General features: G+C 40.3%; 1 long non-coding RNA gene across 1 annotated transcript in view; it reads left to right on the top strand.

Moving 5' to 3' along the window:
* Positions 1–12,699, top strand: part of LOC309609599 — a 387,652-nt gene extending 374,953 nt beyond the window's left edge. The window contains exons 2-3 of the long non-coding RNA XR_014233505.1: positions 875–9,257; positions 9,965–12,699. This is a non-coding gene — a long non-coding RNA (uncharacterized lncRNA). The remainder of the gene's footprint in view (positions 1–874; positions 9,258–9,964) is intronic.
* Positions 12,700–18,321: the final 5,622 nt, after the last annotated feature.

Genomic DNA, 18,321 nt, shown 5'->3' with positions numbered 1-18,321 from the left:
GAAGCTTCAGCTTCAGGTCCCCACGAGCACTGCGAAGTGCTGAGAGATGTAGTGTTCTAGGAGGTTAGAAAAAGCCGGGATGCAATCAGGAAGCATTTTAATTGTAATCATTTCTGGTAAATTGCCTAAAAACATCTTTAAAAATGCTGGAGTACGAAGGCTCTGATAATTAGTTGTGAATTCTTTGCTTGTTCAATTATTTATCTACTTTTTTATTTATAATTTTGTCTTCTTTCTCTTAAAAAAGGGGGGACTCAGAATTGTATTTGCTGAAGGCCCTGCAAAGCTGAATATCCCCTGACTCTCACTTAAGGGACAAAGCGGCCCTGCCCTGCTTTCTGGAATCACCACTGAGATATCTGAGGTAGACCATCATGGCTGGGAGGTGGGGCAGGGAAGTGAACTTTCTCCTACTGTCAGACGCAGTAGAGCTCCCTGAGTGAGGGTTGCAGCGTCTGTTCAGACCAGGCACTGAGATATTGAGGAGAGTGAGCACACTATTCTCTCAGAAGTCTTAAACTGTAGGCCCTTTCTTTGGATGGACCCAGGGTAAAGTAAAACTGTTCATTTCATACTCTTCAGAGCTCTAACTGGTCCTTCATAGAGAAGCTGTGAACTTCCACCATGGGTCTTGTGGGTAAAGCAGGAGGTCCTCAGGATGGGATGGCAACCACTTTTTTTTTCTTCTTTTCTTCTGTTCTGTTTTGTTTTGTTTTGTTTTAATTTTGGTAGCCACTTCTGAACTGGTTTGTGGAGCTTCAGTGAATTTGGGGCTGGGAAGACACACCCTGGTGGATTCCTAAACAGATTTGCTATTGGTTTTTGGCCACAACGAGAACCTCTCATGGCACTATTGCCAAGCAAAATCCCAAAGCAAGAGAAACATTAAGAATGAATTCACTATTCCTCATCCTTCAGACATATTGACAATAAACAATTCCTTCTGAGATTAAAAACAGGTGCTGTGCTGCACCCACACTGCATTTATATGATTGGAGTACATGCTTTGCTGGTTTCAGACCAAGGAAAACAAGACTGTACAAAACATCTAAAATTTAAATTACAGCCCAGGTGGTCATGATGATATCTTGTGGGAGATGGAATGTAAAGGCTTTGCTCTAAAATATGACTATAAACATTGGGACTGCATATTGTAAAACTAAATAAATTTCTTCCTACAATGGGCCTTTATAAATGCATACGCCAATTCTTCCAGGAATATAGTACTGCCTAAAAGCAGGGATACTAATTACATTGGGAGCCCAAACATTTTCACTGAGAATGAAAAATGTGTGTGTGTGTGTGTGTGTGTGTGTGTGTGTATACTGTTGTGTTGTTTAAAGCCTTCAGATCTTCCATGGAGAGAAAGCTGTATACTGATACTGAAGACCCAGTATGGAAAGAGAGAGGAAAGAGACCAGCAACATCCCCAGAGAACCAGAAGAATGGATTGGATAGTCAAGCCAGCTGGAAAGTCCATTATATTATTAGATTTTTGAGGACACTGGTCTTGGTTTATTTATTTTTCTGTCTCCTATAAAATGTATTATAACATTCTACACATGGTAGAACCTTAGTAGATATTTGTTGAATGAGTAAATAAAATATAACAGGTTAGGCTTAACTATACAATGGTAGGTACCAATGAATTGGGTCAAGGCTTCTTAGAAGCATCTAGAGAATTGTTTAAAAAAAATATGATGCCCCACCCCAGGCCAATTAAATTTGGAATCTCTGAGGTTATACATCTTTTTCAAAAGTTCCTCAGGTGATCCTGATATACAGAGAGCAGTGAGATCCACTAAATAGAGTGAACTGCCAAGATCCTTTCCAAGACCAAGATTCTGTGGTTTCTAAAACATTGTCAGACTCTTTGGACAATGTGTCAGCACCAGGTATCTAAAAATCCTTCAGCTGTAGCCAGGACCAGCTACCTAGTTTGCAGGGCTCAATGCAAATAAAAATATAAGGCTCCTTGTCCAAAATTATTGAAAGTTAAAAATTATCAATAATTTCAAGATGGCAACTGTAGAGCATTAAACCAAGTGTGGGGTTTTTATAAGCACGAGGCCATGTTACTGCACTGGTCACACAGCCATGAAGCCAGCCCTGTTGAGAGCACTGAGCCCCAGGAAATAGCCATCTCATAATCTTTATCTGCATCCTACTGCAACTCCCTATTCTTGTACTTGCAGAGAAGTGAGATGACTCTCATTTGCTCTTTTCTGCTTCATGAAATTTTAAGAGATAAGAAGGATATTGGAAATAATCTGGCCTAACTTTACATCTAAAGAAAGAATTCCCTCTGAGTTGCCTCTGGCGTAGTAAAACTCAGATGAATCAACTAGTAACATAGAAAAAGTGATTTACTTTCCCACTACCCCATTTTACTCATCTGTCAACGAAGACAGTGATGTCCACTGCATCTTGTTGCTATGAGGATTAATTCAGATGTGTAATATAGAAGGGCGATTTTTCCATGACCCACCATGGCTGCTCTGAAACTACTTTAGGGCTACATTCAACATTTATTGGTTTCCAAAAGACATAGCTAAAGCCACAGTTCATTAATGAAGAAATGTATATTTTGCAGAAGATTCGGTATGGAGATGGGGAAAAAAGATTTCGTACTGGAGACTCCACAGCATAAAGGTCATCAAGTTCCCCATTGAGCACCTCTGCTCTTCTCTCAGAATTTCCTTCCACTGGCAGCTACCTCACCTCACATTCTTTTTTCTTCCCTAAAACAATTACCCTAAAAATCCACCCCCAACCCTTCTTCCATTATCTTGAAATATAGAGCTCTCTCCTCAATTTGCAAGTGGAATTCAGAAAGAAAAAAAAAAAAAGCTTGTTAAACAGCTGAACAAGCTGAACAAGGACCATCTACTGCTCTCCAGGGCATGAGCATCTCAATACCACCCCCGCCCCGTAGGCTTCTCAATATATCCCCTCCCTCAAAAAGACGGTAGGGGTTTGAAAGAGTCTGCTGCCAAGAAAATAAGGTTTCCGCCATATAATTATATAGGTGAAGTGACTAGTTCACAATAAATGTTAATTCCTTCCTTCTTCCCACCCTCCTCACCATCTCTGCCCTAACATCTCCAGTGTTAAGAGGAATTCACTCCCTTACAAAATAATTCCACTCTGTTTTTCAACAGCTCTACTTTTTGGAAAAGTATTCCTTATGCTGACCCAAAATCTGCTTTCCTGTGACTTTTATATGAAGTTTGTCATCCCACTGGGACAATTAGAACAAGCGTCATTCTTTTTCAAGATAGTGGCTTCTCTCTCCAGAGTTTTCTCCCCAGTTCATTTACTGCTCTTGCCTGTAACAAACTTCTCAAATTCTGAACTATACTAGCTGCCCTCCTGGAACAGTTTCCAACTCCCTCCTTTTAAAAATTTACCCCAAACTAAATACAATCTCTAAATGTAGCCTTTGATGTAATGTAGATTGCCAAAGGACCATCTCTTCCCTTGATCTGGGCACACTCTGATTAATTATTCAATCAAAATATCACTCCATTTCCTCAGCTCCTTGGGCAGCCCTCTCAGGAGACTCTTTGAAATAGCAAAGGGGTAGAAGAGGAGAGCTGATGACAACCAAGCCTTGTGCTTTAGTCACTAAGTGTACTGAAGCAGGCCACCAACAGTTTCAGCAGTCAGAGATGGAATGGTTGTGACTCAGAGCAAAGGCATCAAGTAGCATTCAGTGAAGGAACAAAGGCCCCAAGTGACAGACTCCTTACTCGAAAAGCTTTGGATGAACCCAGAAAATAAACATTGCACTCAACAACAGCTTGCCTGCTCCTGTCCCGTCTGTGATCCAACCCGGTGAACACCTGCCGTCTCTCAGGCACTGATGTGATCCCATTCTCGAGCAACTTAGAGCCTGATGATGGTAAACAAGTAACTGAACAAAGAAGTAGGCAGTTACAAAATTGGAATGAGGGCTACAAAGGGAAATAAGAGAGTGTAACTAGAAGCAAGATAAAAGGAAGGACCTACTTTAAGTGTGGAGGATCAGAAAAGGTGTCTCTGAGCGGGTATTTAAGTTGACACCTGCTAGAAGAGAAAGAGCTAGTCAGGTAAAGAATGGTTGGGGAGAGGTCATAGCAGCAAAGGGCATGGTGGGTTAAAAAGTCCTGCGGGAGGAAATTTTGATGTGTTTGAAGGAGCTGAAAGGATGTCAGGGTGACTGGAGTTTAGTGAATGAGAAGGGGAGGGGCAGAAAACGGGATGAGGATGGAAAGATGGGCTGGGCCCAGGTCACACAAGCCCTGGAGAGCCACGGTAAGGAGTTGGGTTTTATGGAGTAAGTGCTATGAAAATTGTCTGAAGAACATTACGCAGAAGAGTTGGATGGTCTAATTAGGCTTTTAAAAGATAACCACAGCCACTTTTGAAGGAGAAATTGGAGGGATGCAAGATAGGAAATTGGACACCAATTTGGAGGATTTTGCAGTTCAGGTGAGACTGATGGTGGCTTGAATATCAATGGTAACAATGAAAATAGGAAAGATGAGCAGATTTGAAAAGCATTCTATGTGTCAGAATTTCAACTAAACTTTAACTCATCTGATCTAGGTATCTAGATATACCTAGATATACCTAGGAGTTCCTAACATGTGGTCCTGACATTGGGGTTAATACCCCAACAGCATTAACATCACCTCGGAACTCGTCATAAATTCATATCTTAAGCTCCACTCCAGACCTACTGAATCAGAAACTCTGGAGGAATCTAGTTCTAACAAGACCTCCAGGGTATTCTGATGCACACTGAATTCTGAGAGCCACCCACCGACCTATAGGAATTCATTAACTTTGGGCTCTCTGAATACAATAAAACATGTGTAGGGAATTACTGAGCACATATTATGGAAGTAAAATACATTTGCTATACAGTTAAAAAAACCTAGATTTCTATGACAGGCTGTGAATATTATAGTAGTATTAAATCAAATTCTAGTTCCTATATACTAGGAATTTGTATTAAATACTTGACTATTAAGGTGAGGAGAATCCTCTTCTGGTCCTGCCAGGACACTTTTTTTTAATCCTTACAATCCTTAGTTGACAATCCTTAGTTGTCCCAACTAAGCTGCTACTCTTGTGCTTTCTGCGACATTTTGTGTTAGGATGGTTGCATCCTTGTATTCAGTCCTCAGTCTTTAATGATTTCTTATCAATTTCTTCAAATAGACAGTCTATATTTGGATTCCATGGAGATTCCTCCTTTCAATATACTCTGAGAAATGTCAGTTGCCTGCTTTATTAATCATGGGAATAAGATTTTTGGTTTGCTTTGGTGTTCTCTCTTATCCTGGGAAGAAAAAGAAGTTTGATTTATTCCATTGGGTAGGAAAATTCACTACCTGACCTGGGTATAAATTAAAAGCGGCTGTCCCCTATTATGCAGTGCCATGGCACTTCCTTTGGCATACCATCAAACATCCACTGGTTTAAGGATGACACTAGTATACTGTTTCACAACATTGTTGGGTGGGTTAATTTGTAGTGATCAGCATAGATTATTAATAATTACATATTTATAGCTCGACCCAAAGAGTAGTAATTTGAGTTTCAAGTTTGGAGTTTGGGCTTGAAAAAGAAAAAGACACGGGGGTGGATTCTGGAAGCCAGGAGGCAGGGCAAAGTAATAGAGCTTCCAGAGTGTGGAGACCCCTGGGGAGAAGCAAACATGAGCATTTCCTAGTAAGAAACTCAGGTCTAGAAAAGTGTCCAGAACATTAGTTGGTGCTGAGAAATTAATTATTCATTCATCCTTGCAAAGGAGTGAAATTATGATACATGCTACATGGATGAACTTTGAAAACATCATGCTAAGTGAAATAAGCCAATCATAAAAGGACAAGTACTATATGATTCCACTTATATGAGGTCCTTAGAGTAGGCTAATTCATAGAGACAGAAAGTAGAATAGAGGTTTCCGGGGGCTGGGTGGAGAGAGGAATGGGGAGTTATTGTTTAATGGGTACTAAGTTTCTGTTCAGGATGATGAAAATATTCTGGAACTGAATAGTTGTGATGATTGCACAACATTGTGAGTATGCTTGAAGCTGCTGAAATGTACACTTAGAATGGCTAAAATGGTAATTTTTATGTTATGTATGTTTTACCACAATTAAAAAAAAAAATTTTAAGGGAATCCCCGGTGGTCCAGTGGTTCGGACACAGTGCTTTCACTGCCGTGGCCCGGGTTTGATCCCTGGTTAGGGAACTAAGATCCCACAAGCTGCACAGCCGAAAAAAAAAAGAAAAAACAATTAAATTAATTTTTTTTTAATTCAGAGTTCAAAACAGTATTGAATAAGTACTTGTTTACTGATACCTCCTCAGGGCTGTTATAAAGATGAAATACCATGACATAAAATGACTCATTATCATTACAATTATTGCATATTCTGAAATCATTATGTTTACCCTCTGCATTATCAGGAAACTTCAGAGTTGAAACACAAGAGATCTGTATTTAGAAAGCAGACTTTATTAACAATAAGATTATACAAATGTGACCACAAATATTACTCATTAGTCCTTGGAACTCCTAGACCACATTCCTTCATCTTTGGTCTACCAAACACATTTGGTGTCAGTGACTAAATGAGCATATTTCACAAATGTACTTCACATGTTCATCTTAATCCACCAAGGGAAGAAAAATTTTATTGTGGGATCCCTTCGTTGTTTTTTTTTTTACACTCAGCCTAAGAAGTCAATAAAATGTAAAAGATAAGCAGTTTCTAATTTTAGTTCACACATTTTCTATAAACTACAGAAACCTAACAGAGAAGGATTTTTATGCATAATAAAAACCTGCATAGTTTTCTCAGAAGGGGATTTCATACCACAAGATCCTCACTGCTCTGGAAAGAAAATGCAATTCCTGATCTGTAACTACCAGTACATCCGCCTGTCCCTTCTTCCCTAATGAGATGAAATTATAAAGGGGAGAGCAATTTGCAAGGATCCTACTCTTATCTGATTTATGCTTCTACAATGTGTGTCAAATGCGTTCTGAATTCTTTTCGCTGAATGTATGAGAAGACATTTAGAAAAAGGTTTTGGAATGCTTCTAATCTTTTAAATCAACAATAAAGAAAAAATAAAGCAAAGGTCAAGATTTTGATACAGGGTTTCTCAAATACATCCCACAGTGAGTAAAATGCCATGAAATCATCTGTCAGAACCGACCTTCTTCTCGAGAGTACATTCCAAGAGCGTGAAGAGAGCTGAAGTGGCTATTGATGGTTTTCTTAGATTCCAATGCACCTTAATCATATTCACAAGACTGTACTTTTTCATCACTGCAGGAGCTGACAGAATTTTGTGACAATTCTGGGAAATGCTTTCAGATGGCCCCTTCTATGAATTATAAATGTGCCACAAAGCTCTGCGGTGAGTGGACTAGCCTTGTTCTCCAAAAATGCAGGGGCTGATTAGAAGGTGGGCTTCCTTTGTTTCCTTGCCTTGAAATTTAATATTCTTTGCAAAGAGTTAGAGAAAATAAATTTTGATACAGTAAATAGGTTCTGATTAGTTGTAAACAATTATTTCATCTCATAAAAAATTGTATTTATTTTACTCATTAGAGAAGATCACACAAATCTCACAGTTTTCTTCTCCAGGTTGTGGTTAATGTGATAGCAAACAGATTTATGTGACTCCCTTTAGGTGATAATAAAAAATATACTTATATAAAAAATATATGTCAGAGAAAGACAAATAGTACATGTTTTTACCTATATGTGGAATCTAAAAAGTAAAATAAATGAACAAATATAACAAAACAGAAACATACTCAAAGATTCAGAGAACAATCTAGTGGTTACCAGTGGAGGGGGGAGAGGGGCAAGGTAGGAGGAAGGGGATTAAGAGATACAATCTTAAAGGTATAAAATAAATAAGTTACAAGAATGTAATGTACAGCACAGGAAAAACAGTCAATATCATATAATAGCTTTGTATGGAGAGTAATCTATAAAACATCGAATTATTATGTTGTACACCTGAAACTAATATAATATTGTGTCAACTACACATCAATTAAAATAAATGTGTGTGTATATATATATATATATAGCTATGTTCTATAAATTTGCCACAAACACTGAGTTAGTGAATACTGACCCATTGTTCCTAGGAGAAATATAGGGTCAGGTTCCTGTGAGCCTCTGCTCACATTTTTGTCAACTGAGCAATACATAACCTTGTGTTATGTGTGTTTCTGTTTAAAGAAGCCTCATGTAATATATATTGTTGATGCATTAACACTGGACTCACAGCCAATGGCACCATAAGTCATGCCCGAACGAAGCTTATCTAACACACCTATTTTCTCCCTAAGACACGTCGTCGCCCTGTGGTGTGTCTTATGGAGACGCTTAGCCAGCACCTCAGCACTATGCTTCGGAACCATTTTAAACACCGAAATCGCCAACCAGTAAGCACACAAATGGAAACACATGTGCACTAAGCAGACCACAAACAGGACACTTGTTTACAATATGAAAGCTGAAACAGGAAGACAGAGGATCACCTCGTTTGCCTTCAGCTGGGAACATCAAGCAACTCGAACTTTTCACTGTCATGGGCATGTCCATGAATGACCGCACAAGTGCCGCAGAGTATGGATTTGGGGGTTACAAATAAACTTTAGTGAGTGGGTGAATCCACAAGCAGGAAGCCCACAAATAATAAAGATCAACGGTGTCCGTATTCACCTGAGACACTGCTCAGTTTGGAGAAGATTTTTCACTTCAAATCAGTGGTCAGTTGTTAGGACACAGTGAGGAAAGCCCACCCAGTTTGTGTGAGATCCATGACAAAGGCAGTCTCCATTCTATTTCCAGAGTCTCCGGGGAGGCTGGCAATAAAAGTTATCTTACTCATTGCCCTTTGTTCTGTAGGTTCCCCAGGAGTGAACTTGGTGCTACAGCAAGACCGGAAGCTATGTGACTTGCTGGGGCGAGCAGAGCCTGTCTGGACTGCCTGCAACTCGTGGTGGGGGCCGCTGCTGGGATCAAAGTGTTCAGCCATGTGCCAAGGCAGGCTGACACAGAGCCTGTGCTAGAAGAAGTATGTCTTGGTGCAGTGGGGTGCAGGGAATCACGCAGATAACCACGCAGAGGGTCAGGTGGGAAGAGTAAGGAGAAGGTGAAATATAAGAGAATGAAGCAGGAGCTGAGAGGATTTACAGCAGGAAGGCAAGGCTTCAAGGAGCTTCCAGGGTAAGTGTCAGCATTTAGACCACAAACAGAGAGCTCTGGAATTTCCACTCTCTGAGGTGTTTGGTATGTGAGTCCCAGACTAGGGAAAGTGACTCAGAGAGAATCATACAAAACTGGAGAGAAATTTTATTTAATAAGTGTTAAGGTTTGCTTATGCTTAATAGACCCTCAACTGTATGACTTCAAGAAATACAATCTGTATTTTGTCTCCGATGTAACAGTTTACAACAGACGATGATAAAAATCATAAACATCTCAAACTCATCTGTCCAACCCGCAGCTTCCCAACCACCTGCAGAGATATACATCTATTTTGTTCCTAACTATTACCAAAAGGGGAAACTTTTAACTATCCGTTGGTAGCTCATTTCTGTGGTTTTACCACAGTAAGTCCCTATCCCATGAATTTGCTTTTACTAATAATAGAACACTATTTTTATGACATACAGATGGCTATCCAAAGAACTCCCAGAAATTAATCAACTCTTAGTAAGTCACTTGAGAAAGGCCAATAAAGTAATTTTCTATCAAATGAGTACTTTCTCCACCAGAAATAGGGCTGCAAGATTCCCTTTCTCAACAAAGACAGTACAGAATGGAGGCAAAGTTTCTTTTTTGTTATTCTTCTAAAGGGTTCTCTAGACACTTCTTCCAATACAGCTTTATTGTGTGATAATTATGTGTTTATATGTTTGGTTTTCCTCTAGATCCCAACCTCACTGAATGGAGGGACTATGCCTTGTTTATCTCAAGCACCCATCACACTGTTTGACAGTAAGTGCTCAAAAATGCTTTATGAAGGAATAAATACAATCATGCGCCAGGTCTGCCTCCATCTACATGTGTTATCTTATCACCTACATTTTGTCTTCATTTAAATAGCAAACAGGTGAGGAAGGGGTGTAAATCCAATGATTTCATCCTGCTCTAAAGTTCTCTGAGGATCACGTGAGCATCAAAGTCTGTCTGAACCCTGATCAAGATGTCTGCTGAGCTTCCTTTCCAGGCCAGATGCACACAAAGTACCAACGTGAGTATTGGAGAACTGCCCACTAAATCTACTTTGGTAATCTGTCCTAGATTGGAACTTCTTCCTTTGAGGATAACATCCTAGAGATGATTCCACCGCCCAAAGAGACTCTGAAATAAAAAGCAGAGACCTTCCCCAAATCCCACTTTATGATTCGAGTATGACAGCTCAGGGTAGCTACTGATCTTTCTGTGCCCTCTTTTCCCTGGAAGTGATTTTATAGACTTTTCCGTATCCTAAGGGCAACCCAGAGCCAAAGAAACATTCACTATAGCACTACTTGAAGTATGGAAAGAGTACTTGATGTGGAGTTTTAAGCCTAGGGTCCAAAGCCAAGTTCCATCTCTTTGGACAAGTCATTGGTTAAACTTTGAACTTCAGTCTCCTCATCTGTAAAGTGGAAATGATAACTGTCTTGTTGTCAGGTACAAATAGAATAATGGATGTGAAAAGATTTGACGAACTAAAAAGTTATGCATGTGTAACTTAGTTCTATTAACTTAGCTCTAGCCACACAGGCTTTCTATCCGTTCTATAAATGTGTCAAGCTCATTCCTGCCCCAGGCCCTTTTCACTTGCTGCTCTTTCTACCTAGAATGCTATTTACTAGTTCTCTTCATGGTTAATTCCTACTTCAATCATGTCTCTACTCAAATGTTACCTCCTCAGAGATAACCTCCCTGACCATTCTCACTAAAATAGCACTTCCTGGTCTTTTTATCATTTTAACCTGTTTTATTTTTTCTTGATGGCACTTATTGACCATATTATGTTTGTTTGTTTATTGTCTCTCTCTCTCATTGAAACACAAGTTCTTTGAGGGCAGGGACTTTGTCCTCTGCTGTATCCCTAAAAGCTATAATGGCCCACACATAGTAGGTGCCCATTAAATATTTGTAGAATGAGTGAATGTATGTGCAAATATAAGCACAGGAATAAAAAAAGCTCTGATGATGAGATGCAGTTAAAAGCCAGAGAAGTAAAAAAGATGAACAGGAAAGTATTTGATCTGAAATGAACCCTAAAGCAGAATTTTAGAATTTTGTAAAGGAAGTTCTATGAATTTTTCCAAAAGCATAAATTAACAACATCTCAAATTTATAGATAGACTGTAAATTATTTGAGGACAAAGAACTTACTTTTATCTCTTTGTTCACCCCCTCTCCCACTGCCAAGCAGAATACCTAGTAAAACTAGATAAAATGTTAGTTTACTTGTTTACAGAGACATCAATACAATGCTTCTGACAACCTACTAGGGTATTGATCTAGTACTAATTCAAAGAAAAGATAATGGCTCTGAGACAAATTATAGACATTCTTTATGTCGCAGTTATATTTCTTGGTGATGTGTTGCCTAAATAAACCCAGTGCTTGTAAAAAAAAAAAAAAATCTGCTAAAAATCACATTCTGGGGTAGAGAGGGGTGCTCAAGAACAGAAATTTATGGTGGGAAAATGTCTGTCCCTCCATGGATTTATTTATTTCTTTCTCTCTTCTAGCTGTCACAACTTTTCAAGCTCAGTAAAGATGGTGATCAATTAGGGGAGAGGAGAAGGCAGGAGGGAAGATTAGAGGAGGAGAGAAGAGAACAGAATGTAAGGGGATGGAATCCACATAGAGCAGATGAATATGGCAGGAAATCTATGAGCCAGGAAGATCTGTATTGAATGTGTACCTTGTCAATGACTTATTGTAATGAAAGCCAACTGCACAAAGGATCTTGCAAGTTGTAGACAAAATTCATGGGGGAGTTATTTTAGCATGTGTATACAAATTCTTTATTTAAAGTATTATTTTTAATCAATTTATTCTGCATGTATGTTTAAATACTGGCTGTGAACATATTACCAAACCACAGAGGTTTTATTTTAATTTATATTAATAATATTTGTATTATATTTGGGAGAATGACTAGGACTATTGTTCAGTTACTCCAATTTGTCAATATTTAGACAGCCAAATCTATCAATTCATTTAAACAATATTTAATGAGCACCTACTACATTTTGAGAAGTCAGGGCAGGGGACTCAGAATACATAACTTGTTTTCTTTACCCACAAAGAACTTACACTGATGGGAAAAGAAAGCAGTTAGCAAATAACTGTGTCTAACAAATAACTGTCTGTACTGAGATCAGATTTGAGTTTTACAGCTACGAGTTTGTGTTTTATAGCTATGTGCAAAAAAGGCCTGAGGAGGTACCAATGGATACTCATAGACAATTTCAAAAAGGAGATACCATTGGTGCCTTGGAGGGCATTCACCAGAAGGACAAAAAGCGAAAGGACATTCCAGGTAGAGGAGAAACCAAGAGCAGAGGTAGAAGTTGAAGTAATGAGTACAGGTAAGAGTAAAAAGGCAGAAAGGGCAAAGTAATAGTAAAAGAACAGAGTGAGAAAAAAAAAGAGAGAGAGAGAGAGAGAGAGAGATCTGGTTTCAGAACTCCTAGAAACACCAAGACCTAAGGCTTGGGCCAAGTGAAAGGAGCCACAGCACACAGCTACTCCAAATTTTCCATCCCCTCTTGCAGTTGCACTGGTGCTTGTGATTGGTCAGTGGAATATGGGAGGAAGTGGTGTGTGCCAATGTAGACTTGATGCATGAAATCACCTTACTCAACCTTCTTTCCTTGTCTTTCGGCTGGATGCCAATGCCCAAGGCTTCCTGAAGCCAGGCTGAAGATATATATGAGAGCCTCCATCAGCTTGAGTCCCCAGATGGCTCTTTGAAACAGAGTCCCTCACCCCCGACTACCTTTCCTACGACCACCACCTCCGTTAGACTAAGACATAATCAAAAAATAAATTTATTATGTTAAACCACTGAGATTTATCACAAAACTTAGCCTAGCATGATGACTTCAAAAAATTTTATTTCAAGTTACAATATAATACTAATAAGTAGGGATTTACATAACCACTTAAAGAGCTAGGGTACCAAGGTGAAAGAAAAACCACAGCTGGACTTCAGGAAGTTTGGGTAGATGGGAAATATAGGGAAGTTCCTGCTGATAATCTCCCCTGACTGCAGTACCAAAGCACGTGATTTGCAGGAGCTCCCCTGGAAGCTGCTGTAAATCTCATGTCTGCTGACTGCTGAAAGGTATGCCTGCAGCTGCCACCAGAGATAAATGGCTTTTCCCTTCTCCTATCTTCCAAATCTTGTGCAGTGCTTCTTTTTGGCAGAATCTAACCCAGAACCCTGCTGGAAGTTGAATTGCTTCTACCCTGAGATGCAGAAGAGAGTTTGGAAGACGAAGGAAGGAAGGAAGGAAGGAAGGAAGGAAGGAAGGAAGGAAGGAAGGGAGGGAAGGAGGGAGGGAAAGTCTTGAGTGGTTGATGTATAGTGAGTGTTAGAATTTGACAATGCTGAAGGCAGAGAACTTCTCTTTAGCAGGCTCTTTTAAGTTTCTTCATAAAAGCATAAGAGATTAAGGGAAAGGTGGGGAGATGTGCAAAATTGAACAATATGTTTCTGAAGCCACATTTCTAAGAAAAAATGCCTGCAGTGCAGGAAAGAAGGAAAACTAGCAGCCACATAGCTGCTAGGCCACCAAGGCCTGCAATACCCTTATCTTGGAAATCCCTCCGTCTTTCCTGCCCATTACCACCTGCAGGGCATCACTGTATAGATTTCCCCCTCCTCCAGGAAGACTTTGGGGATTAAATCTAGAGATTTCTGAACAGTCCTTGACTCTGCCTCCTTCCACTATTTCTCATCTTCCCCTTGTTAGTAGGATGTTTTGCATGGATGTGTTGTAGACAGCACTGTGCCTCTCTTCCAGGAGGTTTTCCTTCCACATTTCCTTATAAGATAGTTCTAAACAAAAGAAGTGCTCAATTAATGTTAGCTAGAACTGTGCCTTCACATAAAAGGCACTCAGTAAAGGTTTTCTGAATGAAGAATGAACAAGCATGAATGAAATGCACCTCACCAAATCCTAACTAAATGTCTCACTTAGGGCTTGGAATAGTTTGGGCACTAAGAGTAATAGAGCTGGATGGGTATTCATCATTTGTCAATTCCAGTTGACCATTCATTCTCACTTTTGTTGGTGATAATAACTTTAGTTAGATCAAGAGCATGAATTTTTTGTTTTGCTTTTTAAAAATTGCATAAGCTTGCTTCAGACATGTTTTATCCGAATCTATTCCATCATATTTACATTTTTAGGGTTTGTGATACAATAAAATCAACAACAGCTTTGCAAATAAAAATTGCATGGCAGAGCTTCAAGATGGCTGAAGAGTAAGATGTGGAGATCACATTCCTCCCCACAAATACATCAGAAATACATCTACATGTGGAACAACTCCTACAGAACACCTACTGAACACTGGCAGAAGACCTCAGACCTCCCAGAAGGCAAGAAACTCCCCATGTACCTGGGTAGGGCAAAAGAAAAAAAAACAGAGACAAAAGAATAGGGATGGGACCTGCACCAGTGGGAGGGAGCTGTGAAGGAGGAAAGGTTTCCACACACTAGGAAGCCCCTTCGTGGGCAGAGACTGCGGGTGGCAGAGGGGGGAAGCTTCAGAGCCACGGAGGAGAGCGCAGCCACAGGGGTGCGGAGGGCAAAGCGGAGAGATTCCCGCACAGAGGCTCGGCGCCGAGCAGCACTCACCAGCCCGAGAGGCTTGTCTGCTCACCCGCCCAGGGCGGGCGGGGGCTGGGAGCTGAGGCTCGGGCTTTGGTCAGATCGCAGGGAGAGGACTGGGGTTGGCGGCGTGAACACAGCCTGAAGGGGTTAGTGCGCCACGGCTAGCCGGGAGGGAGTCCGGGAAAAGTCTGGAGCTGACGAAGAGGCAAGAGACTTTTTCTTGCCTCTTTGTTTCCTGGTGCGCGAGGAGAGGGGATTCAGAGCACCGCTTAAAGGAGCTCCAGAGATGGGCGTGAGCCGCGGCTATCAGCGCAGACCCCAGAGACAAGCATGAGACGCTAAGGCTGCTGCTGCCGCCACCAAGAAACCTGTGTGCGAGCACAGGTCACTCTCCACACTGCCCCTCCTGGTAGCCTGTGCAGCCGCCACTGCCAGGCTCCCGTGATCCGGGGACAACTTCCCCGGGAAAACGCACTGCACGCCTCAGGCTGGTGCAACGTCACGCTGGCCTCTGCCGCCGCAGGCTCGCCCCGCATCTGTACCCCTCCCTCCCCCCGGCCTGAGTGAGCCAGAGCCCCCGAAGCAGCTGCTCCTTTAACCCCATTCTGTCTGAGCGGAAACAGACGCCCTCAGACGACCTACATGCAGAGGCGGGGCCAAATCCAAAGCTGAACCCCGGGAGCTGTGCGAACAAAGAGAAGGGGAAATCTCTCCCAGCAGCCTCAGAAGCAGCAGATTAAATCTCACAATCAACTTGATGTACCTGCATCTGTGGAATACCTGAATAGACAACGAATCATCCCAAATTGAGGAGGTGGACTTTGGGGGCAACGATATATATATTATTTTCCCTTTTTCTCTTTTTGTGAATGTGTATGTGTATGCTTCTGTCTATGATTTTGTCTGTATAGCTTTGCTCTTACCGTTTGTCCTGGGGTTCTGTCTGTCCATTTTTTGTTTGTTTGTTTGTTTGTTTACTATAGTTTTTAGAGCTTGTTATCATTAGTGGATTTGTTTTTTGGTTTAGTTGCTCTCTTCTTTCTTTCTTTCATTTTTTTTATTACTTAAAAATTTTTTTTTAATAATTATTTTTTATTTTAATAACTTTATTTTATTTTATCTTCTTTCTTTCTTTCTTTTTTTTCTGCCTTTTATTCTGAGCCATGTGGATGACAGGCTCTTGGTGCTCCAGCCAGGCATCAGGGCTGTGCCTCTGAGGTGGGAGAGCCAAGTTCAGGACACTGGTCCACAAGAGACAGCCAACCTCCACGTAATATCAAATGGTGAAAATCTCCCAGAGATCTCCATCTCAACACCAAGACCCAGCTCAACTCAACGACCAGCAAGCTCCAGTGCTGGACACCCTATGCCAAACAACTAGCAACACAGGAACACAACCCCACCCATTAGCAGAGAGGCTGCCTAAAATCATAATAAAGTCACAGACACCACAAAAAACACCACCAGATGTGGACCTCCCAACCAGAAAGACAAGATCCAGCCTCATCCACCAGAACACAGGCATTAGTCCCCTCCACCAGGAAGCCAACACAACCCACTGAACCAACCTTAGCCACTGGGGACAGTCACCAAAAACAACAGGAACTATGAACCAGGAGCATGCGAAAAGGAGACCCCAAACACAGTAAACTAAGCAAAATGAGAAGACAGAGAAACACACAGCAGTTGAAGGAGCAAGGTAAAAACCCACCAGACCTAACAAATGAAGAGGAAATAGGCAGTCTACCTGAAAAAGAATTCAGAATAATGATAGTAAAGATGATCCAAAATCTTGGAAATAGAATGGAGAAAATAACAAGAAACGTTTAACAAGGACCTAGAAGAACTAAAGAGCAAACAAACAGTGATGAACAACACAATAAATGAAATTTAAAATTCTCTAGAAGGGATCAATAGCAGAATAACTGAGCAGAAGAAAAGATAAGTGACCTGGAAGATAAAATAGTAGAAATAACTACTGCAGAGCAGAATAAAGAAAAAAGAATGAAAAGAATTGAGGACAGTCTCAGAGACCTCTGGGACAACATTAAATGCACCAACATTCGAAGTATAGGGGTCCCAAAGAAGAGAAAAAGAAAGGGACTGAGAAAATATTTGAAGAGATTATAGTTGAAGACTTCCCTAATATGCGAAAGGAAATAGTTAATCAAGTCCAGGAAGCACAGAGAGTCCCATACAGGATAAATCCAAGGAGAAACACGCCAAGACACATAGTAATCAAACTATCAAAAATTAAATACAAAGAAAAAATATTAAAAGCAGCAAGGGAAAAACAAAAAATAACATACAAGGGAATCCCCATAAGGTTAACAGCTGATCTTTCAGCAGAAACTCTGCAAGCCAGAAGGGAGTGGCAGGACATATTTAAAGTGATGAAAGGGAAAAACCTATAACCAAGATTACTCTACCCAGCAAGGATCTCATTCAGATTTGATGGAGAAATTTAAAACTTTACAGACAAGCAAAAGCTGAGAGAATTCAGCACCACCAAACCAGCTTTACAACAAATGCTAAAGGAACTTCTCTAGGCAAGAAACACAAGAGAAGGAAAACACCTACAATAACAAACCCCAAACAATTAAGAAACTGGTAATAGGAACATACATATCGATAATTACCTTAAATGAATGGATTAAATGCTCCAACCAAAAGACATAGACTGGCTGAATGGGTACAAAAACAAGACCCCTATATGTGCTATCTAAAAGAGACCCACTTCACACCTAGGGACACATACAGACTGAAAGTGAGGGGATGGAAAAAGATATTCCATGCAAATGGAAGTCAAAAGAAAGCTACAGTAGCAATTCTCATATCAGACAAAATAGGCTTTAAAACAAAGACTATTACAAGAGACAAACAAGAACACTACATAATGATGAAGGGATCAATCCAAGAAGAAGATATAACAATTGTAAATATTTATGCACCCAACATAGGAGCACCTCAATACATAAGGCAAATACTAACAGCCATAAAAGGGGAAATTGACAGGAACACAATCATAGTAGGGGACTTTAACACCCCACTTTCACAAATGGACAGATCATCCAAAATGAAAATAAATAAAAAACATAAGCTTTAAATGATACATTAAACAAGATGGACTTAATTGATATTTATAGGACAGTCCATCCAAGAACAACAGAATACACTTTCTTCTCAAGTGCTCATGGAACATTCCCCAGGATAGATCATATCTTGGGTCACAAATCAAGCCTTGGTAAATTTAAGAAAATTGAAATAGTATCAAGTATCTTTTCCGACAACAATGCTATGAGACTAGATATAAATTATAGGAAAACATCTGTAAAAAATACAAACACATGGAGGCTAAACAATACACTATTTAATAACCAAGAGATCACTGAAGAAGTCAAAAAATACCTAGAAACAAATGACAATGGAAA

This window comes from Balaenoptera borealis (assembly GCF_965194805.1).
Source record: "Balaenoptera borealis genome assembly, chromosome: 13".
Taxonomy (NCBI): domain Eukaryota; kingdom Metazoa; phylum Chordata; class Mammalia; order Artiodactyla; family Balaenopteridae; genus Balaenoptera; species Balaenoptera borealis.
The sequence above is the reverse complement of the archived record's forward strand: the minus strand, read 5'-3'. Positions and strand labels throughout refer to the sequence as shown.